This window comes from Talpa europaea, assembly GCF_964194135.1.
Source record: "Talpa europaea genome assembly, chromosome: 6".
Lineage (NCBI taxonomy): Eukaryota > Metazoa > Chordata > Mammalia > Eulipotyphla > Talpidae > Talpa > Talpa europaea.
Window position 1 is genome coordinate 119,804,378 of NC_140072.1, and position 14,204 is coordinate 119,818,581.

The following is a 14,204-nucleotide window of genomic DNA, read 5'->3' on the forward strand; positions in this document are numbered from 1 at the left end:
ACCAAAAGAAAACCTATAAGCCCTTCTGGGAGTGTTCCTATAGGTTTTCAAAAGAAAACTTATAAGCCCTTTAACAGTGTTTAAGAACTTGAGGAAGCCACTTGAATTTGATGCTACCTGCCTTGCATTTTACCATGAAAATGGTTTGTGTGCGTGTGTCTTAATGTGAAGGCCACACAGAGAGGGACACTCTTCACAAACAGAATGAACTACAGTTTCCTCTCCCTGTGCGAAGTATGCAGTTTTCACCTCCATGGAGTGGTTTAGCAAATGAACACCATCGCCTGGATTTATAAGACAGCAAACTGCTTCATTAGGTCTGCCTTTCTCATCATAGGTCTGGGAATGCTGAATGATGTGAGATATTAAAGTGAGAGAGTTAAATCAGAAAACACAAAGGCAGCCACACTGAATGCAGCTTACGAAAGAGATATAAGCCCAATAAACTTTGAAGATAGTGGGGACTGGACAGATGATTCTGCTTGGTGGGAAGCATTATTAGCTACAATTCCCCCAAGCCTTGTGCTATTATAATCTAGATGGATGAGTTCAGATATTGAGGACATAAAAACTGAAAAAAGAAACAAAATTCCAAAAGCACTTTTGTAGTTGTAATGTACTCTGTTATTTTTGAGAGGTTTCCCATGGTTTGCATATTATTAGCAACCCCAGATGGGTGGATTTGCCTCAGAGCCACACTATAAATCATCATCAGAGTTAGTTGTGATAATCACTATTAATGCTTGCGTTCCATACTAAAATGTCTTTTTGTGCTTACTTTCTCTTCTTCCTTTGCATCCCTCTGATCATCAATCACCAAAACAGCTTGGCCATTTCTCTCTGTCTTGCCTCAGTGAACTCCGACTTTTCCTGACCGCTAACCCCGCACTGGAATGCATACGGGCTGTTCGCTTCTCTGGGCCTCCATTCACCTCTCCCAATGAGTCCCCTTTCCTGGCACTGAGCTGCAAGGCAATATTTTCCATCTGTTGAATGAAGAGCATGACACAGGCAGTTTGATATGGTTTCGGAGACCACAGCAAACCAATGATGCACAACTCACTTTTATTCCACAAGCCTGTGGGAGTCCAGAGGGATAAGAGGCCTTTCTGCTAGGCTGAACACAGAGCCTGGCATTCAGAAACAAATATTCCTTCCTGAAACACTCAATATGTTTTACATTCAAGCCAGAAACATTGGAGGTTGGAATAATCTAAGGATGAATCTAATCGGAAGTTATCTTGAAATGTGTGAGCAAGCTTCTCTTTCATACACCAGCTGTTTTCTTTCCTTGGAATGTTTACTGGATGGGGGATCAGCCTGTGTTTATTATGCAGTTGTGAGGAAGTTTTGTCTGTTCTGAAAGAACCTACCAGGCCTTTCCAAGGAGAACAGAGGGAAAATGGTTCATCATGAGTTCAGACTAAATTGGGAGGGCTGGGGTAATATTGCCTCTTCAAATTTGGGACTATTTTTCTTCATAAAACATTTAAAAATGTAACATGCTGCTAGTTCTTGTTATGTTTCATTGAAATGACTGAAGTAGACTTGCTAAGCATACCAGCATGATTTTCACAATCACATTGTAATAGATTGCAGGGCACTGGTAAATGTTAATGTATAATTTCTTAATTTGCACATTTGAGGAGACAACTGATTTGTTAGGTTTCCTTAATAGATCATTGACTTTAATATCAGAATAAGGGAGAAATCTTGGCAAAGATTATGGTATTTACTTGTTCAAAACATGTCAAGTACCCTTCAGAACTTCAAAAATTGTACTTCAAAAATTGTGCTTCCTGGTGAGGCTGCAGAATTCTTCACAACTAGTCCCAGACCCCTCCAGTCAAACCGTACCATATACCCCTTATAATCATCCAAACAGTTCAACATCTTTTTCTACAGTTTTTTTCCTGAAATTCCCTTTCACCAATTTTGCATATTAAAATTCTAACCATCTACCAAAGACATTTTTATTAATTTTTCTGAAGATACCTTCCTTCATTAATTCTTTCCAATTCAGACCTTCAAAGGTAATCACATTTTAACTATTTTTGCTCTGAAATATGCTGCCTCTTTTTCTGACAATTCCGTTTGCAATTGTAATGATAGCTATCTTTTTTCTGAAGATGTACTAATTTTAGACTCAGTGCCAGATCTAATACATGACTTATCTCATACTACCTCTATAATTTTTGAGATTAACTTTATTACCTTCATTTACAAATAGGGAAGCAGAATTCAAAAACAGCTAAGAAATTTGCTCAAGTTATCCAATGCTAAGTGGTCAAACTGGAATTTGGACCCGAATGCACTGATAACAAAGCATGGTTTTCTTCTCACATGAAATAACAGTTCCAATACAGATACAATCCTCAGGCATATGAGGCTTTGCATGCATATGTAGGTATGTGTATAATCATTACAGATTTTCAGATAAGAGATAAGTTATTCTTTTAAATACCTGTCACAGTTTCTCTTTTTCACTGTATTCTTTACACTAATTTTGGTAAAGTGAATCTGACTTTTTATCCTTTAAATGCCCTCTATTTAGTTACTAATTGATTAGTTAAAGTGCTTTTGCTTTAGTTTATTTCCACCATTAGGGTTTTCCATTAATTACTTGATAGAATGTAGATAAAAACCATTTACAATAAGCATTGAGTCATGATCCTTGTAATCAAGAAAGACTAAAATGTTTGAGAATCTAAGTGCAGTCATGAAAAAATACCAGGGCAAATTAGCTTAGAGACAGCCACTGAAGCAAAGAAATAGTCCAAAATCTTCTCTATTCAAAGCCTATAGCAGGACATGTTGCCTCCTAGACAATAAACAATTATGGTTATGTTTACAAAAGCACTTAATGCATTTGTCCTTTTACAGTTAGATTTAAAAAAGGATGCCTTTACCAAATTAAGTGTAACAACATGTGTGTGTGTATGTGTGTGTGTGGGCGTGTGCGTGTGTGTCTTTCTTCTTTCCAATCTTTCCTTTACTTCCAGTTAGAGGAATTTTTGTAAACCAGATAAAATGATACATTATTTCTTAAGGTCCTTCATGTACCCTGGAACTTTAATGATAGAATTCAAATTTGTTGGGTTGGTACTCAGATAGGTTTTTGTGATCTTGTCTATATCTGTAGTTTTACCATCACCTTAATTGTTGTTTCCTGAACTCACCATGTTATTTGGGGGAATCTGGGGATATTTAATGAAGTAGTGTTTGAAATGACTCTTGGAGGAGACCTAGACATAGACAACCAGAAGAAAGCGATGCACACCTGCTAGGAAGGAGGTATTGGGTGTTAAGATCAAAGGCTAGCATGAGAAAGAAAGTGACAAAGATTGCAAAGGGAAGAGGAAGAGTTAATTATGAGAATAAATGCAACTGAATGAAACTTTGATGAAGGATGGGGGTTGATGTTCTCTATCTCATAGATTGTTCCATGATCTTTAGAGTTAAAAGGGGTCTCAAAAATTGAGGAAGGAAAAGGAATAGAGGGAGGAAAAACAGAAGGAAAAGGAAAAAAAAATTGAGAAAAAGAAATGTTTAACCCTTTAATAAAATTTACATTTTGTTCACAATTAGGGTTTTCAGTAAAAAAGTTTTCTGGTTACTATTAAGCCTACCGTATATTAAAATTTGGCTACCAGGCTATATCTTCAGAGACATACAAATTAGTTCAAATTTAACTTTGTGAAACAATAATCATTCCACATGTAATACTTAACAGTTAATAAATGGAGTCTTAAATCTATGGTCATAGAGTATATTGAAGCAATGGAAAATCATAAACCCATATTCTTATTTTTAATTGCTGAACAGCAGTTCATCCTAGAGCTTTTTTTAATCTTATTTTTACTGGAAATTATTTAGTACTGTTGATAGAGGATAGTGGAAATAAATACTGTCTAAAAATATAGTAACATATTTCTTTCCCCAGCGTCATCCTAGCATTACATAGTGCCTAAAACGTCCCTAAAACATTTTCAAAAAGTTTTGAGAGGGAACAGGAGAAGGAAAAGCTGATTCTCATTACCCTTTTGAAGTTGAGACTAAAAACAAAAGATAAGAGTAGGAAATTACTTATATCCGAGCCAGCTTCCTATTATCATTAATGAAGTTATCTTTATCTCCATGAGTTGTTTATTATTCTGATTTAATAGAAAATGTTGATGTTTCTTAAAGACATTGTTTTCTTTTGAGGTTAGTACAAAGTAGATAATAAACTACCCATAAACCACAAAAATGAATATATAAATCTGCAGTTTTTATTATGCTTCAGATTTTTTATATTCAGTATGTATTGATTAGGAATTACATGCTGTCATTTAAGCAATTTTTCTATGATTTGAAATTAAATTAAGATTGTAACAGACAATGGCTTTTACTCTATGATTTGATGTGGATTTATTTATACATTTTAGTTGAGTAAGTTCTTGCTAAATGCCTCAATTTATAAAACAACTTTAAAAATCTCTTTAGTGAAGTTTATGGAAAGACATACTTGTATCATTAACTTCATTATTGGGATTGTATTTACAAAGTAATTCTCTGGAAAGTGTGTATTAGTGTTCTTGTATGGAGGCAATATGGGTAGACACCTCTCCCCTTCTATCCTTCAAGGTAGTCGTGTTATGCAAACTCTTCTCAGATGTTCTCTCATTGCGTCTTTGGGGGCAACCCAAAGGCCACCAGAACTATCACCACAAGTTGACTTGTGCTACACACTTGACTCTAATATAGGAGGGTCAGTTTCATTCCTGGGATCGGACAGAAACAACTGTGTATTCAAATGACAGCACCTTATTCCCATGATAAAAGATTATCATTTATTCAATAATCAATGCAAAATAACGCTTTCACAGGAGAACATCTCAACCGAACTTGTCATATATATATAGTGCTTTTAGGTTCTCTTCTTTTTTATTGCATATGTTAGTATATTTTGTACCTTTTCTGGGAACCAGGTGTAAAATATCTACCCTTGTTTCCAAATTTTGTGTTTATCTGCCCTTTTATCCCATACTTATGATACATCCAGTGCCTTCCATGAACTGGCATGGAAAGCAGAGGCCTCGGGATCAATGCCTTGTTAAGCATTTTAAGCAGGAAACTTCTCCCAGGGTAGAGTACACTAAAAAGACCATTTTGCCTTGAAACTAGGATTTTGTTTTTAAAGTATTTCTCACAATGCCTGTAGGGTATAAATCCACGGTTGTCCCTTTTGTTTTATAACCTCATTATAATGTGTTACATGCTATAATTAGTTACAGGATAAGTATAAGGAAACTTTCCTTGGCATTACAGAAATTTAAGATAGCAAACATTTAGCTTTTTCATATCTATATTTTGTAATAATACACATATAATGTAGTCAATAATCCAAATGTGTTTTAAAAAGAGCAGGAAGAATATAACATTAAAGTCACAGGATACTAATGAAACTCAGAGGGTAACTCCTTCAGTTTATGTAAGATGTGTGATTTTATTTTTAAAAGTCTAGCTTTAGAAATCTAAGCAGAAGATTCATTATTGCATATATTATTGTCAACTAACATTACAAAGATAGAATGTGAAACTGAAATATAAGTTGATATCCTAAGTCAATCAGCCTCTGAATTTAATACCATGAGATTTAGTCTGAGAAATATTCAAAAGTTGCAGTTTCATTAAGTGAAGATTTGTACAGAGAATAGTATTTTACAGTATATCACCTGGTGCTATATTTTGTGTCATAGGTTGTTCTAAAATAATTTAGCTGGAACAATATTAACATATAACCAAGAGGTACTCAGGGGCCCCAAACTGCTAAGGAGAGTGTGCTGTAAAAGAGATATGGTTGTCCACATGCACAAAGGCAAAGGAAGTATATTCTTAGTGTCATAGTGTTTTGTTTTTTTTTTTTTTTAATTTTTTAAAAAGATTTTATTTATTTATTTATACAACCACTAGGTACAGTCAGAAGTGCGGGAGGGTGAGAGAATTCACCAGCGACAGAGGAGAGAGCAGAACAGGCAGAGAGACAAAGTACACTGCTGAGGGGAGCAGCAGGCGGCAGGAGAGGTCTGCGTGCCATGTGGGACCCTCAATGGTGGCCGGGGATCGAACCTGCGCTGCAGAGGCTGCAGGCAGCTTTGCAACCCAGCGCTCAACTGCTGCGCCACTGGGGAGGCCCGGTTTTTTTTTTTTTTTTAAAGATTTTTATTTATTTATTTATACAAGCACTGGTTATAGTCAGAAGCATGGGAGGGTGAGAGAATTCACCAGAGCCAGAGCAGGGAGCAGAACAGGCAGATGGATGAAGTACACTGCTGAGGGGGAGCAGCAGGCAACAGGAGAGGTCTGCGCACTGTGTGGGACCCTCGCCCGGTGGCCAGGGATCGAACCATTGCTGCAGAGGCTGCAGGCAGCTTTGCAACCCAGCGCTCAACTGCTGCACCACTGGGGAGGCCCAGTGTTACAGAGTTTTAATAGAATTTATGTGTGTGGAGGGAGGGGGGGAGAGAAAAGGATATTCCTAATAAAACACTAAAATTTACCAATCATCTCATGGGCAAATGCCCAAATAGGTTCCTCAGGCCTGAAATCTTGCCACAAATCTAAGAAAGGAAACTACAAGAAAGGAGTTAGACAAGTCCTAGTAAGTTAGGACAGGAGACACTCAAAATTCCAAATAAACCACATCAACATAATGGCTGCCATTGCCTCTGCCAAGGACCATGGGCAGACTCTCATGGTCTCTGCCCCACGTGTCTCTTCCAAATGTCCTTACATGTCTTCCCTGCCTCTGTCTCCTCCATGTGTCTCCTTCCTCCACTTACACCTCCTTTTATATATCTACCTTGCTTATTCCCAGTTGTCCCCCTGTCAGAAAAAGCTCATGGCACTGGGACTTGTAACCCAGGTGGCTCCATGTGAGTGGAGGCAGAAAAATGGTGCCCCGTTCAACACTCCTCCCTTTTTCTGAGAGGTGTATCTTTAATCTTGCCACTACCCCAATTTGCTTTTATTCATTTGTTAAAAATATAAACCGTAGTGGGCCTCCGCTGGTGGTGCAGGCGGTTGAGCACTGTGCTGTGAAGCTGTCCGCAGCCTCTGCTGCGCCGGTTCGATCCTGGCTGGCCAGGGAGGGTCCCTCATGGCACCACAGACCTCTCCTGCCTTCCGCTGCTCCCCTCAGCAGTGTATTTTGTCTGTCTGCCTGTTCTGTTCCCTGCTCTGTCTCTGGCAAATCCTCTCCCCCTCCCCCACATCTAGCTTGTACCCCAGTTCTTGTATAAATAAATAAATTAAAATATATATATAAACAGTATCGTGCATAATGTAGTGTTTATGCATAACTTCATAGAAAAGGCAGTATGAATTCAGCACTGAAAAGCACGGGAACAAAATGCTTATTAGCCTAATTAACTTTCTATACATAACAAAATAAGGTTAATTCTTATTTTCATAGTTTCCTTTCAGAGCTTTCCAACCACAAATGAACTCTAAGCCTGTCTAGGTTTTTGATCTTAATTTTTTTTCTTTATTATTTTTAAATCAGACTCTATGTAACATATAGCTATATTTTACAAAGTACCATGATTTTTTTTTAATGTGGTTCTCTTGATAGTTATACTCTTTTTTTTTTTTTTTTACAATTTTAAGGCATTTTATGTATTAGCTCATTTATATGTCCTTCAGATTCTACTGGACTCAGTTCTGATATTTTCCAGCAGAGTTAATTTACTTCTGAGCCTCGGATGCTGCCGCCAAGTCCATACTTTTAACTATCAAGCAATACTGCCTCTTGCACATATCAACCATCTTAGCACATATCAATATTTCATTATGAATTTACATGTATGTTTACAAGATGATAATACTATGCACATACAGTTTGGTGACTTTTTTTCATTATACAATATGTTGTGAACTAATTTTGACTAATCTTGAATTTTTTTCAATTCTTTTTAAATTTTTTTAATATTTTATATAATTCTTATATCATTTTTCATTTTTGCACAATGTATGCATTTTCATTTTGGTTATATTCCCCATACAATTGCAATTGTTATATCCCTAACCCCTTATTTTGACCCTAATCCTTCCTTTCCCCTTATACTCTTTACAATTATTTATGCACAAATTTCTCCTAATGACCAGAGCCCATTATTATTGAGTAATAACTATGTATTACTACTTACGTCCTCCATTTCTCCCTCCAAGCACTACAAAGGTATAATAATATACCTTCAAGAGCTCTAAGGACAGAAAACCTTCCATTAGGTTCTACTGGTCTCTGTGACTGCACCAACACACAGCTATATTATTTTAAATGTCCTATGGTGTTTCCATGAACTAGAGCAAAGTTCAGTGATATGTTCAGGGTTAGATGGGCTGGGTGTGAAGCAGGACCAGAGGATAGCATGCCACATCAGAAAACCGAAGCCAGACACCAGTACTACTTTTCTATTTGTGTCTAGGTAGAACAGGTTCTCTGCTGTTGCCTGGCATTTTAGACATCAGCAGTCATTGGAAAAGACTGAAAACAGCTAACAGGTATCTCATACTATGTCATTTAGCACCTTTCTGCTTCAGTCTCTTCCTTTGTTGACTAGAAATAAGAATACTTGCTCAGGGCCTCCCCTGGTGGTGCAGCGGTTGAGCGCTGGGTTGCGAAGCTGCCCCCACATTCTCTGCAATGCTGGTTTGATCCCCGGCTGCCAGTGAGTGTCCCACATGGCGTGACAAACCTCTCCTGCTGTGCCCGCTTCTCCCCTCAGCAGTATATTTCGTCAGTCTGCCTGTTCTGTTCCCCACTCTGGCTCCAGTGAATTCTGTCACCCTCCTGTGCTTCTGGCTGTACCCAGTGCTTGTATAAATAAAAATAAAAAAAATAAAAAAAATACTTGCTCAGAGAATAATGGGTGGAAAAGAAACATGCAGTCGTGCAGACAAGTGTGAAGATACCACATTAAGCTGTTCTCATGGGCCTGAAAATTTGGTTGAATTGATAACTTCACCAGACAAATCTGTGTACTTGGAAGAACTTCTCAAAAAGTGATAGTATTGAAATTCTATGATTAGCAGATCAATTTATGTACATTTAAATCCCTAACCTTTCTAAATATCTTGGTGCTCAATAATTTCTGTTACTAATATGAATTAGAAATCCAATTCACTCTTCCTCTGACTTCCTACCCAGCCATTTTAAAGCCACTCATCCCTTTGGAAGTTCTCAATGGAACATCACTTTTGACATGTCAGGGCTTGCTTAGTCATTGTTCAGATCACATCCATTATCACTGTGTATGGCATCCTTTGGAGAATTTTTACATTTAGGGTCACTTTTCTATTCTCATTTTAATCTATTGAGAATATGCTGCTAAAAAATTATCTAACCATGTATACTGAGTGTAAAAGGTGATAAGCAAAGGGCCCTTTTCCTCAGTGAAATCTCTACTGATTGGCCTTCTGATGAGTAAAATTCAATCATTGAATCTGCAGTTTTAGTCCTTTCTTACAGGTTAAATGCAGAATGAAAAGATTAAAAGAAAACTTTAGCAAGTGTTTCTATGCCATTGTTTGTTCATTTACTTTCAAATATTTTCCTGAAAGCATATTTTTTACAATGAAGCAAGTAGTAGAGCATGATACACCAGAGTAAAGCCCCTGTGTAGTTATTGGGCATTGAGAAAAGAGCGCCAGAGAATGAGAACAGGAAGAGGAGAGGCCCCACGAATATGTTCCCACTATACCTGCCAAAACCATATTCTATCATTTCTTATAGTTCTAGTCCTTCTGTTCTCAAGATGTGGCTTTTTAGATTAAGGTAATCATTCGAGTTTGGAAGAAGATCAATTATAGGTTTTGTTTGGATTCTGAATTGAAGAACTTGATGCATGTGAAAGTAAATGAAGGTGGTGAGGATGAAAAGCATTGTGTTGTCAGCATTTCAGGGCACTGGGAAATAAATATAGACTAATAGCTAAAGGAGTTAAAATTTGGAGGCAAATTTGGAAATCATTTAGGTTGAAATGATCTCTATTGTTCAGATGATAAATTCAAGTATAGTTTTCTCCTGGAATGGGAGGGATGCTAAAAATAAAAACACTCCTTAACATGGCGGTTGAGCACTCAGTCTTTGACTCTGATAATTTGATGTTGAATTATCAAGAAATTTCTATGTCACTTTGGGCAAGATACTCAATATATTTTAGCCTCTGAGTCAACATTGGCAACACGGAGATAACAATTTGTGAGTTTCAGGTTAGAATTAAATAGGATAAGGCAAGTAAAGTGCTTGACATTTACTGTGTGCTCAATAAATATTAGTTAACATTATTATTAATGGTATCATTATTATTACTTTACATATAAAAATTGGTGGGGTTGCTTTTATCAATTGTTGGTTTCTTAAACGACTATCAGTCACAGTATTATTCATTGTATACATAAAATTCTTGATAAAAACAGAAAGCAGTATTTAATGGCCTTAAAAAAAAATCACTACTTCAAGTTAGGAAAAAGCACCTGGTGAAAGTTAATGTATTCAGTCCACAGGAAATTCAGTTCGATGAAAAAGGAACTCCAACAGCAGTATGCAACAACTGTCAGTCTCCAAAATTGATTTTTGTGAGTGTGGAGTGATAATCTCTTACCCACTTTTCTCAGAGGGAGGGCTTTGCGACGCGGTTGCCTGATAGTTAAGTCTGTTTTAAAAGATACTTCCATAAACATGCTAAAGTGTTTCCTGTCACAGACTAGTTCTTGCTGAATGACAAGGCATTGTACAGTGTGAGCGCCTGGAGCTTAAAATGCAGGAAGCTATAGATCATTCTTAATGAATAAATCATGTATGTTCCTACTGTCAATTCTGCTAACACTTTTGTAGAAGCCAAGGCTGATATTGCGGTAAACTATCAATAATTAGGACCAACCAGGTCAGCTATTTAGGACCTTGGCATAGCAGTAACATCTGTTTCTGTACATATTTCTTTCTTTCTTTCAAAACACTAATGCACAACATAGAAAAAATAAGTTCCTATTTTTAACCTGTGTTTTTTTATTCATGTGAGGCAATAAAAATCCATAAACACAAGTTATTTTTGAATAATAAAGGTAATGCTATTTGAGACTATTCTAATTATTTATTAAAAATGAATAACATACCTCATATGCGAAAGAAAGAGTAATTTGCTAGAGAAATCTTGGCAATGAATTTACCATTTTGGTAGTAAGAGGAGAAATGAGCTTGGGACAACAAAAAGTTTAAAAGGGAAAATATTTTAAGTTCTTTAAATTTTCTAAAAGAATCCAAGTTGGTTACTCCATTTTGGAAGAAAAAAAAGGCGATTATTAAGGAAGGTACTAATCAAATTCATGATCAACAGTTTACATTAATTTTAAATAAATTTACATGAATTTCATTCATTCTTTTTATATAAGCAATTTTAAGTCTCCCTTTAAAGTCACAAATGTTAAAACAGATCTACAAAATAGGTGTATTCTCTCTATAATTATGAATTGCTACTCTTACTCTGTTCAGAATCATAAGCTCACCCAGTGTTTGTTTAATAAATAATAAAAACCTTTATTAGCAAGTATCTATACAATTTTTTTGGAAAAAAATTGGCTTCAATGCAAAAACATCTACTAAACAAACCCAGCTGTGAAGTAAGCACTACACTTTTTATGCATATATTTGACCAAATAGAGGTGATTCTTAACCAAGGAAACATTTATTACACTAGATAAAACAGTTAAGTGAATACACTTTTACAATATGGTGTGATAATAACCATGATAAAGGCATTTACAGGATAGTAGGTGAGTATAGAACAGGGACAATTAAATCACGTAGACTAGCAATAAAAGTATAATTAGAATAGAACCTTCAGGTAGGAGAGTAACAGGATATTAGACTGAAGTGCTAGGCAAGGTCCCAATCACAAACAACCTTGTTGGTTAAATTGAAACACTTGAACTTTAAGTAGAAAACCAAAGGAGGCAGTAAAGAATTTTAATTACAAGAAACATGTGATCAGATACACAATTTTACAAAGTTTCCTCCCACTCTAGATTGAGAGTAAGAAGATTAGAGAACAGGAGCCCAGTTAGGGGATTGTTGCTGTAGGTAAATATAAAGTATGGATTTCTGGGTTAATGTGGTAGTTTACAGTGATAGCAGGCATGTATAGAAGCTGATGTATTTGAGAGATCCTTAAAATGTAAACTTATAAATGCTTGAAAATATATGTATTTTTGCTTTCAATTTTTAGATGTAAAATCTAGAAAATCTAGAAATCTAGAACCTAAGGCTCTATTACATACCCCCCTCAAAATCCACATGCACTTTTTTTAATTGAAGTTTTGGTTTGGTTTGGATAGTGAAAAATTGTAGCAATCTAGATGCCTGTCAACCACTAAGAGATAATGTGTGATATATCAATGCATTACATTAGTATGCAATAATTAAAAGGAAGATAATTAAAAGGACAAGTAGGTATATTTACTGGCAAAGTTAATTAAGGTGGATCAGTTGAGAAATGCAACAATGAGTTAACAAATTGTAAAGTTGTGCTATATTTTATTCACTAACCAGTGATCTCATTATGTTATTCAAAGGCTTGGACTCCTTATTCTGGAGTCTTCATTTATAAGTGAGGATAGTGTTTGCCTGGTTTCAGAAAGCTTTGTGATATTCTGATATCTCTGATTCTGACTCTCACAATTATAATCTTTATCTTTACAAGGGCAAATAGGAAAGTACAAAGTATTCGATGAAGAATTCATCTCCTGTCTGTTCATTTAATAATACATATGCATCTTAAAATTAATGTCATGTTTGGGCAACTTTTAAACAGATTTCAAACCATTAAGGAAAATCTTTTCATTGAAGATATGGATATTTTGGAATTTAATAGCAGTAGGTTTAATAATAGAGAGATCCTATTCAATGTATATTTTCAAAACCATAAAGACTCATTCCTGGAAGAAATAATTTTAATCATCTGGGTCTCTATTTCAGGGAAGTGAAAATATCTCATATAAAACATATTAATATAACATTCTATCACTGTGGAGAAAGGCATTCTAATCCACAAATTCATGAACAAAAAAATCGAGCAACCCTTTTGTTGAAACTGTTTGAGGTACAGTATTCAGGGTGGCAAGATCTCAGATGTTGAACCAGATGTTTCAATAACCTAGACTGATTTTAGGGTCTTTGTAGTGAAACAAAAATCAGGTAAATTTTTCATGACTTGAGATTTCACTACAAAGTTTGCTGCATCCAATTACCAACAGCTGTTATTCAATCACACATCTTGCTATAAATTCATACCTTCTGTTCCACAATCAAAATCAGTACCATAAGAGAGGAAATGAAAGAGAATCTACTTTACATATAGGTCCTTTTCCATCAGGACCTGGTGCCATTAAATGAATATTAATTTCCCATCAAATGAAAGTGATATTCAATAAATTAACACCCATGAGAAAAGCCATAATTTGAAGATTATTTATAACTATAAAGTCTTGGAAATGATGAATGATGCCTTTTCCAGCGCCACATAGAAATTAATTTCACTTCTCTGTTTAAATTGCAAATAATGTGAAAAACAACCAACTGTATGTGACTGACATAGACAAATGGAAACACTCATTGTGCATATACACATATTTGGAAGATAAAGCAATAATCCACCTACCTCAGACAGGTAATTCTTCTGAGAGGGAAAAATAGTCAAGTGCAGTAATTAGAGAAACAGGCAGAAAGCCCCCTTTTCTAGCTTGTTACTTTCCTCTAGAGTCTTGATTGTTCGAAGTCCTGTGGTTCTATGGTTGTTCATGGACATAGGCTACGTATTGAACATAACCATTTATATATTAAGATCCTCTGTAATATTTAGTTGATTTTTTGCTATTAAAAATAATAAGTGCCATGGGCATCCCTGGTGGCGCAGCGGTTGAGCACTGGGTTGCGAAGCTGCCCGCGGCCTCTGCAGCACCGGTTCGATCCCCGGCTGCTCCCCGGCCACCGGAGGAGGGTCCCACATGGCACGCAGACCCCCGCTGCTCCCCTCAGCAGTGTACTTCGGTCCTTCTGCCTGCTCTGCTCTCCGCTCTGGTTCTGGTGAATTCTCTCACCCTCCCGTGCTTCTGACTGTACCCAGTGCTTGTGTAAATAAATAAATAAATCTTGTATAAATAAATCA